Below are 15,425 nucleotides of genomic sequence, written 5' to 3'. Positions count from 1 at the left end.
GACACAGATTAAGAAGATATTGGGGGCAAAGTCCCCTCCTTAAAGGAAATACCTAACCAACATGTCAGGATGTCATGATGGAATTCTTCTCATTTTCCATTTTATTCTGGATTTTCAAATACTGAGGTAATTTACATAGCCTAATTATACTTTAGGGAGAACCTTCTCACTCAACATGTCTCAGTTATCAGATGCCAAGTGGTGTAATAAATTTTAATCACTGTTTAGATGTTCTTTGCTGCAGTTAGTAATGCAGATGAAGCCTACATTTTTTTTTGGCCAGTCCTGGGGCCTGAACTCAGGGCTTGAGCACTGTCCTTGGGCTTTCTCAAGGCTACAGCTCTACCACTTGAGCAACGACACCACTTACTGCTTTTTCTGTGTATGTGGTACTGAGGAATTGAACCCAGGTATCTGTGCATGCTAGGCAAGCACTCTACCACTAGGCTAAACTCCTGGCCCCAGGCATTTCTTTCAAGTGATAATTCGTTCTTTGTGTGTAGCAGTTGGCACCAGGAAATTGTTGTAATGGGGAATGGTTCTTAACTGGAGGGAATTCTTGCTCCCTCTCCCCCACCCTGCCAGCAACATTTGTAAGTGTTGTTTAGACTGTTTGGTTGCTACCACTGAAGAAGTAAAGACAGGCACTGCAGGCATCTGGTGTGTAGAGGGAGCGTGCTACTAAACATACTACAATGCCCAGTTCAGATCCCCACCAAAGGAAGTATTTAACCAATATGATAATGTCAAGGTTGAGGTGATAGAGTCTTTACTTAACAGGGTCACCTGCTACCAAAATACCTATTTGTGCAGACTCCTCATTTTGCATTTCTAAAAGAAGTAAGTAGAACAACGTAATTCACAGTCTCTAGGCTTGCTTTTCAGGCATTGGATGAACATAGTGATAGCTAGTAATGGATACACCGATGGCTATTTCTGGATACACAGGCCTACTAGTGAATAGTCATGGGTGGACAATTAAAAAAGTGGGTAGCTAGGGGAGTAGTTCGAGTAGTAGGTTGTCTGCCTAGTGTGTGACAGGAGCTGGGCTCAATTCTCAACACCACAAAGAAAAAAGAGAAGGAAGGAAGGAAGGAAGGGAGGGAGGGAGGGAGGGAGGGAAAGAGGATGGGAGGAACGGAGGGAGGGAAGGAGGGAGGGAGGGAAAAGAAAAGCTGGTATTGGTAGCTCATGCTTACAATTCTAGCTATGGAGGCTGAAATCTGAGAATCTTGTTTTGAAGCTAGCCTGGGCAGAAATGTCCATGAGACTCTTATCTCCAATTAACCAGCAAAAATCCAGAAATACAGGTGTGGTTTGGGTTGTAAAGTACCAGCATTGAGCAAGAAAGCCAAAAGAAAACACAGGCCTTGAATTCATGCCCTAGTACTCGTGCACAAGCACATACACACACACCCCACAAAAAAAGGGGACAAAAGAGAGTAAAAGGTAGTTACATAGAACAATATGATCAGCTCAGCATGTTTCTGCCATAGATAGATAGACAGATATCCTTATTCAAGAACTTTGGGTTCATTTCTATCATAAATATTATATAAGAAACACAAATGTTTCAAAATAATGCAAGACCCAGGTATGAATGAACTACTATTGTGGTTAAATTTAACTGTTATTAACCTGCTTAAGTCAGCTATAAAATCCTTAGGTCTTATTCTTAGTTCTGACTCTGTATTTGGAACTTAAAGTTAATTTTCCCCTATCCCTACAGTTACAAAAGGTGTTCCATCTTGCCCTTTAAAAGAAAGGTCATTTTGAAAATGTTTTATGGCCAGGAGTTTGGCCTGGTGGTAGAGTGCTTGCCTAGCATGCATGAAGGCCTGGGTCCAATTCCTTTGTACCACATACACAGAAAAAGCTGCAAGTGGTGTTCTGGCTCAAGTGGTAGAGCTCTAGACTTGAGAAAGCCCAAGGACAGTGCTCAGGCCCTGAGTTCAAGCTCCAGAACTGACAAAAGAAAAAAAAAAGGAGAAAAGAAAATGTTTTAATGAATATATGTACATAATTTAAGTCAATAGATTAAAAGCCTAATGAAGGCAAGGATAGTAGTACATGCTCATAATCTCAGCTCTTAGAAAGCTGGCGCAGTTACTGTGATTTCAAGACCTGCCTGTACTGCAGAGTAAGATGTTGTCTTAAAAAGAAAAAAAGAGGGGCCAGGAGTTTGGCCTAGTGGTTAAAGTGCTTGCCTAGCGTGCATGAAGACCCGGGTTCGATTCCTCGGTACCACATACATAGAAAAAAAGCCAGAAGTGGTGCTGAGGCTCAAGTGGTAGAGCTATAGCCTTGAGAAAGTCCAACGACAGTGCTCAGGCCCTGAGCTCAAGCCCAGGACTGGCAAAAAAAAAAAAGCAAAAAAGAGCCGGATGCTGGTGGCTCACACCTGTAATCCTAGCTACTTAGGAGGCTGAGATCTGAGGATCGCAATTCAAAGCCAGCCCGGGCACCAAAAGTCCATGAGACTCTTATCTTCAATTAACCACTGGAAAAACCGGAAGTGACTCTGTGGCTCAAATGGTGGAGTGATAGCCTTGACCTGAAGAACTCATGGACAGTGCCCAGGCCCAGAGTTCAAGCTCCACGACTAACCAAAAAAAAAAAGAGAGAGAGAGAGAGAGAGAGAGAGAGAGAGAAAAGAAAAGAAAGTCAGGCACTTGTGACTTATGCCTTTAATTCTAGCTACTCAGGAAGCTGAGATCTGAGGATTTGTGGTTCAAAGACAGTTGGGGTGGGAAAGTTCATGAGACTTTTCTCTCCAATTAGTTACCCAAAAAAAAAGCCAGAAATGTAGCTGTGGCTCAAGTAGTAGAATGCTAACCTTGAGCAAAAAAATTCATTATGTGGTATTTTCATAGGTAAACAAAGTAGATCATAGTATCGTATTATGATTAAATTGGTTACATTTTTATTTATTGTCTTGTTTTTCATTAGTAGCTTTAAATTTCTTTCCTTGCAGTCACTTTTGGAGAAAAAAAAAGTACTTGTGACCTAATTTCTCTTTGCAGAGGCCAAATTTAGCTGACATTCTGAGTTTTTAGCCCATGAATGCCATCTACCTTGCAACTTACTGAAAAGTAAGTCTCTAACCCAGAGGCATAGCCTATTTCCCATAATGGCTTTTATTTTCTCAAAACAGGTCATTCTCCATCAAAAGTTTCATCTCCACTTAAACACTTAGCCTAGCCATTTATGGTGACACACACTTGAGGGAAAGCTATGAGGGAGACTGAGGTAGGAGGATGGCTTAAGCCCATGAATTTGGGCCAACCTTAATTATAAAGGGAAATCAAGTCTCTTAAAAATAAATAAGTAGTCAAGCATGTTGGCTCACATCATGAGGGAGGCTGAGATCTGAGGATCACAGTTCAAAGCCAGCCCAGGCAAAAAACACCTTGAGACTCTTATCTCCAATTAAATACTAGAAAACAGGAAGTGGTACTGTGTTTCAAAGGCTAGGGTGGTAGCCTTGAGCTGAAGAGCTCAGGGACAGGGCCCAGGCCCGGAGTTCAAGTCCCCAACCTCAAAAAAAAAAAAAAAAAAAAAAAGTAAAGCTGGGTACTGGTGGCTCATGCCTGTAATCCTAGCTATTCAGGAGGCTCAAATCTGAGAATCAAGGTATAAAGGCAGCCCAGATAGGAAAGCCCATAAGACTGACTTAGCACCAGGACTGGCAAGTGTGCATGAGTGTGCACATGCACATGGAATAAATTAGGCACATAAAGAATAAATTAGGCATGATAGTATAAGTCTGTAATTCTAGGACTTGGAAGGTGAGGCAGGAGAATCAAAAGTTGGTGGCTAGCTGTCCCACATAGTGAGATCCAAACCAACCTGGAATATATATCAAAATCCTCTTTTCACAGATAGAGACACCATCACACATACGCGAATAAATGAAATCTATGAGGAAAAACAGCGCCTTCCTGAAAGGATGCTGACCTCTCAAGGTACTAGTAACAGCTAGTTTTGTTCTTATCTGACTACTTTTTATGTTGTTGTTGGGCATAGGGCTTTGAACTCTGGACTTGGATGCTGTCCTGAGTGCTGTCCCTGAACTCTTCAGATCGAGGCTAGTACTCTATGACTTTAAGCCACAGCACTACTTTCAGTTTTCTGATGGTTAATTAGAGATGAGTCTCATGGACGTTTATTTTTATTTTATTTTCTGTGAGTCATGGGGCTTGAACTCTGGGCCTGGGCATTATCCCTGAATTCTTCAGCTCCAGGCTACCGCCCTACCCCTGGAACCACAGCACCATTTCCAGTTTCCTAATTGTTAAGTGGAGATAAGAGTCTCACGGACTTTAGTGCCCGGGCTGGCTTTGAATTGTGATCCTTGGATCTCAGCCTCTTGAGTAGCTAGGATTACAGGTGTGAGCCACCTCGCCTGGCTTCTCACGGACTTTGCGTACAGGCTGGTTTTGAATCACAATCCTCAGATCTCAGCCTCCTGAACAACTAGGATTACAGGCGTGAGCCACCAGCACCCAGCTGATCTGTCTACTTTTGAAGGGTATTCAATTATGTCAGCTTCCATGTGGTAAGCAGCCATTGCCTGCCAAGTCTGTGTCTTGTCTTATGGAATTGCTTCCCATCCAAAATTCAGCTTAGGAGAAGGGGAGCTTTACAATCTACACTCAACAAAATCCTGAAGCATCCAGATCTTTCCCCAAACTCAATGACTCTGTCTTCTCACCAATAGACAAAAACACCTGCAGATATGGGAACACGGCCATAGTACCATTTCCTCAAGTTCAGCCTCAGCTTTCTGTGTCTGCCTGCACTCACTCATCATCACAAACAAAGGGGATTGTGTATGGGCAGACACACCCGACATCCCTAGTTTACAGAATTTATTTTTAGCCTGAACTACGTTTAGAACTATATGAGTCACTATGCTAGTAATAAATAGGAGGAAGCAGAGTGTGTGTGGATTCATCTTCCCAGATATGAGTTGCTCACATCAATATTTAAAATGGTCTCAGGTTTTCTGAGCACACCCTGACTATCTGATGGGGGAGGTGATGAAAGGAGGCACTAAGAAAGCTCACTTAGGATTACAAATTAATTGTGCTTGATTTTCAAATTAGATCATGATAGGCAAATGGCTGTGAATTTTAATATGATTTCATATTTAACTTTTTTCCAGGAGATTTAAATTAGGCAGTTTGTGAACTCACATTGCAGTTTTAATTCCACCTCGTCACAAGTCGAATTACAGGGCTAGAAAGTTCCACCAATAATCTTCTGGTGGAAAAAAACCACACCCAAAGCCAAGCAAAGCAACAGGGATCCCTAGCATATTTTTCTAAAAAAGACTTCTAATTTAAAGTCAGTCAGTTTCCCTTGGGAGAGAATTTTGGTCTTCCACTGTTGCATGCATTCAGCTTCAGCTGGTGTTTCCTTATTTCTTGTTCCATGCAGCTGGATAGACAGAGATGCTCTCTACCTCCCAACTTCCCATGCATGGCTTCCACTTCAGCCTTGACATAGACCTAGGGCTTTCCACGCTACCACTGGACTACGTTCCTGGCCCCATGTCCTCCATTTTTATGTCCAAAGAAGCCTATTCATTTCTCTCCCTGCCCCTCTTCTTCCTATAGAGTTTTTTGATCTTAAGGAATGGAGTCATTGTTAACTTCCTTCTCATCTACTGCATTTGGTCTTCCTTCAAACCCAGTTTTGTTAGCTTGCCATGGCTCTTGATTCTCTCCCCTCCCTGCCATTTTGCTCCTGTCTTAGTTCCAGTCACCATTATCTCAGGCATGAACTACCATGTCAGCTACAAGCCCTTATTTTTACCCACTGATACAGTAAAGATTGAGAATCACTGGAATTTAGTACAGACGCAGGAGGGAAATACTGTATCTCAGAGGCCACATGGGTAACAGTGGGTCTCTCCAATTCAAATATCTGAAATCTGAAATACTACAAAATTAGAAACTTTTAAAGCATTGACATAATGTCATAGTGAACCAGACTCTATGTGACAAGTCAGAGTTAAAAACACGGGTAAAGGCACTGGGTGGCTCACATTTGTAATCCTAGCTGCTGAATAAGTTGAGATCTGAGGCTACTGTTCACAGGAAAGTCATCACACACACAGACGCACACACACGCCATGGGGCTTGAATTCAGGGATGGACACTGTTCCTGAGCTTATTTGCTCAAGGCTAGCATTCTCCCACTTTGAGATACAGCACTACTTCCAGTTTTCTGGTGGTAAATTGGAGAAAAAAATCACAGACTTTCCTGCCTTGGCTGATTTTGAACCGTGATCCCAGCCTCTTGAGTAACTAGGATTACAAGTGTGAGCCACCAATGCTTGGCAAAGTTACGATATTCTTATCTCCAAATAACCACCAAAAGGCCAGAAGTGGAGTTATGGCCCAAGTGACAGAGCACCAGCCATGAGCAAAAAGCTATAGGAGGGAACCCTGGCCCTGAGTCCAAGCCTCAGTACTAGTACAAAAACAAAAACAAAACAACAACAAAAACCCAATATGGGTACATTAAAAAGTACTGCATGAAAATACTTTCAGGCTACATGTGAAGGTCATAGAAAACATGAATGAATTTTGTGCTTGGTTTTGGATTTTATCTCAAAGATATATTCATATGTGCAAATATTCCAAAACTTGAAATACTGTGTTTAAGCAATTTGGATACTGAGGCTGTACCAGGTATGGTTCCAGGCCTCCAGACTCTTTTGGCTGGACATAATACAGGGGATGATTGATGGTGGATAGCTGTTACTCTCCCACTTATTCTAAAGAAAACTCACTTAACACAGGATAGACCCATCCATGGTCAGGAGCAGGGAAAGACAGTAGACAAATAAAGCTGAGCTGGACATGCATCCATCCGGCTCTCAAACTCCCCAGGCCACTATCCAAGCCCCTTTCAGCTGATGTTGGAGTGGGGAGACGTCCTTTGAGACCTCTACACCTTTTCTTTCGTGTCTCCAGTGGCAGAAGGGACACCATAGAGGAGCTACTTTCACTTCCCTGGGAAGAAAAATTTAGAGACAGAAGCTTAGCACTTAAGGCCAATCTAAGAATTTAAGGAATTTTTTAAGATTAAAAAAAATGATTCCTCAGTCAACTATAATGGGGGAAAAAAAAGAAAGAAAGCAGCCCTGGCTGCAACAGTGACGGTGAGGGGTGAGGGGAGGGGAGAAGGGCAAGTGTAGCTCAGGGGGATAGTAGTTGCCTAGCATATAGGAGGTGCCCAGCACACATATATCCTTGCCAAAACAGAATCAACTGACATGTGTTTGAAAAATGCTGATGGACTTCTACACTCTGTATGTCTACTCTTTAACAATGCAGGCTGGGGATATGGCTTAGTGGTAGAATGCATGTATAGCACGCCTAAAGCCCTGGGTTCAATTCCTCAGTACCTCATAAATTAAAAAAGCCAGAAATGGCACTGTGGCTCAAGTAGTAGAGTAGTAGAGTGCTAGCCTTGAGCGAAAGAGGCTCAGGAACAGTGACCTGAGTTTGAGCCCTAGGACTGGCACACACATGCATACACACAAATGCAATCAGGATTAGTACACTTAAAGTTCACAAGGAGTGGACCCACCAAGAAGTGGACTATCACTACACCCTGAAAATGTTTGATCATGTAAACATGAGAAAAAACAAGAAACAAAAAACTGATCTTTTGGGGAGCCAATGACTCACACCTGTAATCCTAGCTACTGACAGGGTTCAGATCTAGAATCATAGTCCAAAGCCTGACCCAGGCAGGAAAGTCGGTGAGCTTCTTATTTACCATTTTTCCAATTAACCACCAAAAAGCTGGAAGTGGAGCTGTGGCCGAAGTGAGATAGCACCAGCCTTGAGTGAAAAAGCTAAGGGATGGCACCCAGATCCTGAATTCAAGCTCTTGTACTGGCACACACACAAGAACTGATCTTTGCAAAACAAATTGCCTCCTTCTCAGACATAGCCTAGAAGGGAATTAAAAAAAAATGGCCATGAGTCAGGAAAAAGTGTAAATGGCATCTCTTCCCACCAACTCCCATTGCAGAGGCAAGAGGTCTATGTGTTCTTTTTCTTTTTCCAGCTCTGAGAGTTGAACTCAGGGCCTGGGCACTGTCCTTGGACACTTTTTGCTCAAGGTTAGCACTCTGCCACTTGAGCCGTAGCACCACTTCTGGCTTTTTCTGTGTATGTGGTTTCAGGGAATTGAACCCAGGGCTTTGTGCATGCTAGGTGAGCACTCTACCACTAGGCTATACTCCTGGCCTCTGTGTTTTTGACTTTTCTATTTCTGGCCATCTTACACTAACGGTAATTTTTTAAAAAACAAAACAAAGGCTTTATGTCATCAGAACATTTTCTTCCCTTCCACAAATTAGCAAATTTTAGAAAGTGGCTCATGAGCTTCCTGAAACTTACCTAATTGAAAGAAGACCCAAAACTAAAGGGACTTCCATTCCCTGTGGGCAGAGAAGTAAGAGACTATTTTAGTTCAATCATCTCTTCCTTTTTGGAAATTAACAGTTCAAGTCTCTATTGATTTCACATGCTGTCCCTGGGATACAGTGGGGGTTTCACACAAGTAATGAGGACAGGCTGTTCCCTAACTATTTAACCCTGCTGCTCTTTTGTTTCTGTATTTTTTCTAACTGATCATGATCCCTATACAAGGAAGAATCTGCAAGAAAGAAACATCTGCATTTCCTCTTCTACTTTACAGACCTATTGAGGACTGAGGGGTATGTGGCTCAGGGTTAGAGCCTTTAAGATCAAGCTACTGGGAGGCCCTGAGTTGCATTCAGAGCACCAAACAAACAACACAAAACAACAACAAAAAACATCGAAATATGCTCCAGACCTAAAGGCATTTGACTCCATTTCTTTACAGTCTGAATCTTAACTTAGATCCTCTTATGAAAGAGCAGGCTGTAGCAGGACACTCTGTCAGGACAAAAAATAAGTGACTGGTGAGGAAGGAATAGAGGTCTTAATTTTCTCTGCTGGGCTTCTGGCTCCTTTGTCTTGAAGAATTTTAGGGCTGTGCTCGTGTGCTTTCAATGATATCAGTTTGCTGTGGGCAGAGATGTTGAGGTCGCCTAAATTAGGTACCATGACTTCAGTGCTGGGCTAAGGAGGAGGAGGGAAGAAGGGTCCAGAGCTGCTGTTTAAAGAACAGTAAATGGAATGTCAGCATCAATCAATTACTTAATACCGATATTGAGCTTTCAGGAAGAATTTTTGTCCTTTTGTTGAGGGAAGAATCAAAGTATTCTATTTATTTCCCTTTGAAGGACAAGGGCAAACCATCTAAATTATGAGAAGGGAGAATTACAAAGAAAAGATTTATTTAGTACCCAAGTCACTTAGCAAGTGTGCAATACCACCTACTATGTGTATGGTCTGAACTCGCAAAGTGAGAAGAGCTGGGTGCCTGCTGTGGACTGGAGAGTGCATAGGGGATATCCTAGCTCATGCCATGCTTTGATAATGTTCCAGTGTCAACCACAATTACAAGTTAGTTAAGTCTGCTTCCCTACAATTGCTGTAGGTCAGCCCTGTATGGTCCTAGAGGTTCCTCACTTACACTTCTCATGTTCCCTTCATTCCTTCTCTTGCTTACACTCTGAATGGTGGTAGTGAAAGAGCACATGTCTGCCCTTCTAGACAGCTATAAACATCCTAGTTTGTTTTTTCTTTCAAAATGGTAATGATGACAGGGGCTGGTGGCTCACATCTATAGTCCTAGCTACTCAAGAAGCTGAGATCTGAGAATCCCAGTTCAAAACCAGCAAAACAGTCTATGAGACTCTTATCTCCAGTAAACCAGCAAAAAGCTGGAAATGGAGCTGTGGCACTGAGGGTAGAGTGCCATCCCCAAGCAAAACAAGCCAAGGCGGAGCTGAAGGCCCTGAATTTAAAGTCCAGTTCTGCCACATGAAAAAATAATGGTAATGACACTTATCATGAAAATTAACATAACAGAGGCACAATTCCTTATAGCTAATTTTAGGGTGACTGACACACACCCACATTTTGCTGAATGTTCTACATACATTTCATTCCCCAACAGCCAGTACATAGGCTTCACATCCCTATTTTACATGGAGGGAACAGACCTAAAGACACAACTTGCTCAAGTCGGTCACACAGCTAGTTTGTGGAAGGGTCAGGATTTGAATCTGGCTTTGTCTTACTACAAACTGCATGATGGTGATCACAATATCTTACTGCCTCTATAAATCGTCCTATAAGATGCTATGTCACAGAAAAGGGTTTTCATACGCTCACAGCTAATGCACAATATCATTTTCTCTGACAGGTTAAAATGGACCAAAGATCATACCACAAGGAATGAAAGAGAGAGGAATTCTGCTTTCACTTTCTAAGAGGGAATGATGTACAATCCAGATTTTCAAGAGTTTTCTGTCAAATGAGTACAAATAAAATATAATGCTCTTGAGGAAAACTAAACAGCTTCCTTTTTCCCTGGATAAATAAGAATCTGGGCCAACATTCAGTTGCTAAAATCTAAACTGAAGATCTGTGAGTGCTAGGCTGACCAGGGTGCTATCGCTGCACACAGGCAAACCAGAATGACTGGTCTGACTCATGCAGGGATAATTGAGACCCTTCTAGTTAGGATGCTGATTTATTCTTAGTGCTAGTTATTACTCTGTAACCGTCATTTCTCTTATCCCTATTTGCAGCTCAGGCTGTGACTCTAGCAGGGTCTGAACTTTCAGTGTTTCTTTCTTAGCCTGCAGCTTTCAGATGCAATGTTATTTATTTCTGAGAAACTCCTTAATAGGCCTTGTGTGCCTGCCTGCGTCCCTTCCTTCCCTCCTTTTCTTCCTCCCTCTCTCCCTTCCTTCTTGGTACTAGGCCTGAACTCAGGACTATAAGCTTTGACTAGCTGTTTTGCCCATAGCTGAAATTCTACCACTTGAGTCATGCTGTTCTATCCCAGGTACTCAGGTGGAATTCAAACTTGCTACAGTAAAATCACCAGGACTCAGCAAATCGAGCTAGGAGTCATTTTAATAGCTGTATAGTAACTACTCTCCACCTTTGGACTCGTAGAAAACAGCCTCAAACGTCAGTGGGGCTGAGCTTTTACAGGTAAACACCACACACAGATGGTAGTCACTGTGTGATGTTACCATCTGATATCCTAAAGTTAACAACCACAAGGAGGAAACTACTCGCAGGTGGTTGAGTAGGTTAAGCATTTTTTTACAAAAACAAAATTTGGCAGCTAAATCTGATAGGTTATTATAATACCTACAAGTCCGTTTTGCTGATTAATTAGAGAGAAAAATGTGGTGGACTTTTCTGCTTGGTTTGGCTTCGAACCTTGATCCTCAGAGCTCAGGCTCCTGAGTAGCTAGAATAGTAAGTATGAGCCACTGGTATCCACTTTTCACAATTTAAATTTTTTTAAATTTTATTTTATTTTTTGTCAGTCCTGGGGCTTGAGCTCAAGGACTGTCTGGGTTTTCTCAAGGCCAGAGTTCTACCACTTGAGCCACAGTACCACTTCCAGCTTTTTCTATGTATGTGGCACTGAGGAATCAAACTTGGGTCTTTGTGCATGTTAGGCAAGCACTCTACCACTAGGCCAAACTCTTGACATCTCTCACTTCTTATTAGTGTATATTAATTGTACAAAAGGATTTCAATATGATACTTCCATGCACATATATAATATCCAATTTACACTGTTACTTTCCTGTCGCTTTCTCTTCCATTAATAGATAGAACCCCTAGTTTTAAGCCAAGGACATAGCCCCACAAAATATAACTTGCATTTTCAGCCTCCTTCACAATTCACCTTGGCTCTGGCTAATGGGATGTGAAGATGATGTAAAGACAATTCTACAAAGCCATGTTAAATAAAGAGAAGAATGCTCTTCTGTTTTCTGTCTTGTAGACCACAGAGAAGAGAAGTCATTTCTCGCTAGAGAAGTCATTTGGGGATATAGTGTTATACTGAAGACTGAGAATGTTAAGGCAACAAAACTAGGAAGTTTGGTTCCTGATGAGCTCCAGAGTTTTCCATAAAAGCTCTAGATTGTGTTTGCTTGACAGACAAATAGACCTCAATCTATGGTTGCTTCAGGGGAGGTTGTTACCATTCACAACTGAGGTTAATCCTATCTACTACAAACTAATACTAACTTGTAAAACCTCCAGCTGTTTTTGAAGTTTTAATGTGGAGAGGCTTATGTGACAAGGAATAAAAACAATGTAGGAGACAAAATTATGTATGCAAACTGTGGGGGTGGGTAGGGGCTCAAATGATGAGTATCCCAAGTACAAAGCCTTGAGTTCAAACCCCAGTGCTGCCATCCCCATGAAATACACCCAAGTGTTAACTTGTTTAAGATGATAGAGTTTTTTTTCCCCCCTAATTTCATGTTTATTTCTTCCCAAATTTTTAGTGAAAAAGTTGTATCCTTTTAAAGAATTATTCCAGTCTTTAAGTAGTTATACAGAAGAGTTGTTATTCAGCAAAGTGGTTTATGAAAACAGTGCATACTGATCATTTCCACCCCTTTCAACATTCTCATCCATCCCTCTCAACCCACCTTTTCCCGCATTCTAAGTAAATTTACACTTTATTGGTAGTAATCACTGTACAAACTTTGTATCTTGCTGGAATTGCAGGTGTGAATCACTCGCAGCTCACAATCACGTTCTTTGAAAAACAAGTGCTTTTTTCCTTTTCTCTCACAAAAACTATTTTGATTTACAGAAAATTTGTAAATATTTACTAGAACACCATGCCCTTTGTTTATAACCACTTGTTAAATTGTTACCAATAAAGAATGTCCCAGATTTTCTAATCAGTCCTGATTTTTAAATGCTGTTTTTTAAATTGTTCAGACCATAGGTAGTATTTAAGAGCCTTCCCTCTTAAATATTTTGAGTCAATCTCAGGTGCTAAAGGAAAAACAAAGCAGCATCTATTTCTGCTGCTAAGGGCATAGCTACTATAAAATACTGACGTGATGTGGCTAATGACAGTGCCCAAAAGGATGTGCTAGCAACACATAGATAGAACAATATTATGTAGCATTAATGACGGTTTACTACATATGTGACATATGGATGGGTATGTTAAAAAAGATAGAAAAGAGGGCCAGGAGTGTGGCCATAGTGATACCATCCTCGCCTAGCATGCATGAAGCCCTGGAACTACATACACAGAAAAGGCCAGAAGTGGCACTGTGGCTTGAGTGCTAGCCTTGAGCAAAACGTGTCCAAGGACAGTGCCAAAACCCTGAATTCAAGCTCCAGGAATGGCAAAAAAAAAAAAAAAGGAAGTGACTCTGTGGCTCAAGTTGTAGGGCTTGTAGCCTTGAGCTGAAGAGCTCAGGGGCAGCCAAATAGGCCCAGAGTTTAAGTCTCACAACCAGAAAAAAAAAAAGAAAAGAAAGGAAGGAAGGAAGGAAGGAAGAAAACGAAAGAAGGAAGGAAGGTAAATGCAACAGACACACAAGTGTGGAGGTTTGGTAGAAGTTTGGTAGAAGGGGTGGCCATTTATTGAGGATGGCCTTGAGCTCTAATCTGAGGATTTAGGATTATAAAAGTGTTCTGAAAAAAAAAAAACCACAAATAGAATCAATGGGTTATTGTTTTAGTTTTTTTCTAATGTCCCCTCAGGGTAGTCAAGCATTTGTTTTCATTGGAAATTATATTCTAACAGTCCGGAAAGTCATACATGCTCAATGATGTAAGTAAAACCATCAGAGAGCTTTCAAGAGGGCTTAAACACAAGGAAAAGAATCAGCATGCATTTTTGTTAACAATAGAAAAAATTCTGGTTTGTTTTTAAATACTAATTTTTAAAAATCTTGCTTCCCACAAAGGAATAAATAGATCTGTTACTATTCTTATTAAGAGACAGTCTGGCTAATAGAGATAAGAGTCTCAGGTCCTTTTGTGCCCGGGCTGGTTTTGAACCTTGGTCCTCAGATCTCAGCCTCCTGAGTAGCTAGGATTACAGGTGTGAGCCACCGTGCCCAGTACTTCTCTGTGTGGTACTGAGGAATCAAACCCCGGTCTTTGTGCATGCTAGGCAAGCACTGTACCACTAGGCCAAACTCCTGGCCCTTTAGCTATGTTCTTGTTGCCTTCACTTTCTGTCCTTCTTCTTACAGAGACATGTCATATTGGATTAGAGGTTCATGGCAACAGATTTATTTTAATTTATTCCCTTTGTTTAAAAAAGTGATCTTCTGGGCTGGGAGTTTTGTCTAGTGATAAGAATGCTTGCCTAAGTTGGACACAGTGGCTCATGCCTGTAATCCTAGCTACTCAGAAGGCTGAGATCTGAGGATCGAAGTTCAAAGCCATCCTGGGCATAAAAGGACCTGAGACTCATCCCCAATTAACCTCTAGAAAACGTGAAATGGGACTTGGCTCAAGGATAGGGCGGTAGCATTGAGGTGAAGAGCTCTGGGACAACACCCAAGCCAAGTTCAAGCCCCAAGACCCACACAAAAAAAGTGCTTGCCTAGCATGCACAAAGACCTGAGTTTGATTCCTTGGTACCACATACACAGAAAAAGATGGAAGTGGTGCTGTGGCTCAAATGGTAGAGCTCTAGCTTTGAGAAAGCCCAAAGACAGTACTCAGGTATTGAGTTCAAGCCCTGGGACTGGCAAAAAAAAAAGTCATCTCCAAATTTGAATGCATTTTGAGAAATGGTATGATTTTAACGTATGTGTTTAGGGGGTAGAGGTCACTCAAAATTTGGGGCTTGTTTTTATACTGTTATGGCATATGAATCTTGAGCTATACAGTTTTCTTATGGGTGACAGGACTCAAGATGTGCTTGTTTTCAGCATATGAGTTATGTATATATGTGAAGATGTGTGTGTGTGTGTGTGTGTGTGTGTGTGCGCGCGCGTGTGCATACAGCTTGTGTTTGAGAATGTGCTAGGATGTCAAGCCCTGTGAATAAGTTACAGGGTGCCAGGATATTGTTCTCCTTATCCCTTGGGACAGGTAGGAAGGTTCTGGAGATTGGGAACCTCTGGATGGTTCAACTCAAGTTATAGGTGGCCTCCTCTCTTCAGTTACTGTGTTATACAATTTCCTGTGTGTGTAATGGTTTAACAAATGTTAAAGAAGACAGCAGCTGTAATCAGAGCTACTCAGGAGCCTCAGTTCTGAGATTCAAAGAGAACCCTGGGCAAATAAATCTGAGAGACTCATCTCCAATTAATTAGCAAAAACCTGGAAGTGGAGCTATGGCTCAAGTGATAGATCTCTAGCCTTAAGCAAAATAAAAAACCCTATGGGATGGTGTCTAGACCTTGAGTTCAAGCCCTAGCACAAAAATATTTTATTATATACATGTATACATGTTTAATATATAATCAGTAGATTATCTTATCTGCTTCTATATTC

At 41.6% G+C, this 15,425-nt stretch overlaps 1 long non-coding RNA gene across 1 annotated transcript in view; it reads left to right on the top strand.

The window, feature by feature from the left end:
• The window catches only part of LOC150060807 (uncharacterized), a 30,371-nt gene extending 19,979 nt beyond the window's left edge, over positions 1-10,392 (top strand). The window contains exon 4 of the long non-coding RNA XR_016536165.1: positions 10,327-10,392. This is a non-coding gene — a long non-coding RNA (uncharacterized LOC150060807). The remainder of the gene's footprint in view (positions 1-10,326) is intronic.
• The last annotated feature ends 5,033 nt before the right edge of the window (positions 10,393-15,425 follow it).

Source organism: Megascapheus bottae, chromosome 7 (genome assembly GCF_031878675.1).
Source record: "Megascapheus bottae isolate mThoBot1 chromosome 7, mThoBot2.hap1, whole genome shotgun sequence".
Classification (NCBI taxonomy): domain Eukaryota; kingdom Metazoa; phylum Chordata; class Mammalia; order Rodentia; family Geomyidae; genus Megascapheus; species Megascapheus bottae.
The sequence above is the reverse complement of the archived record's forward strand: the minus strand, read 5'-3'. Positions and strand labels throughout refer to the sequence as shown.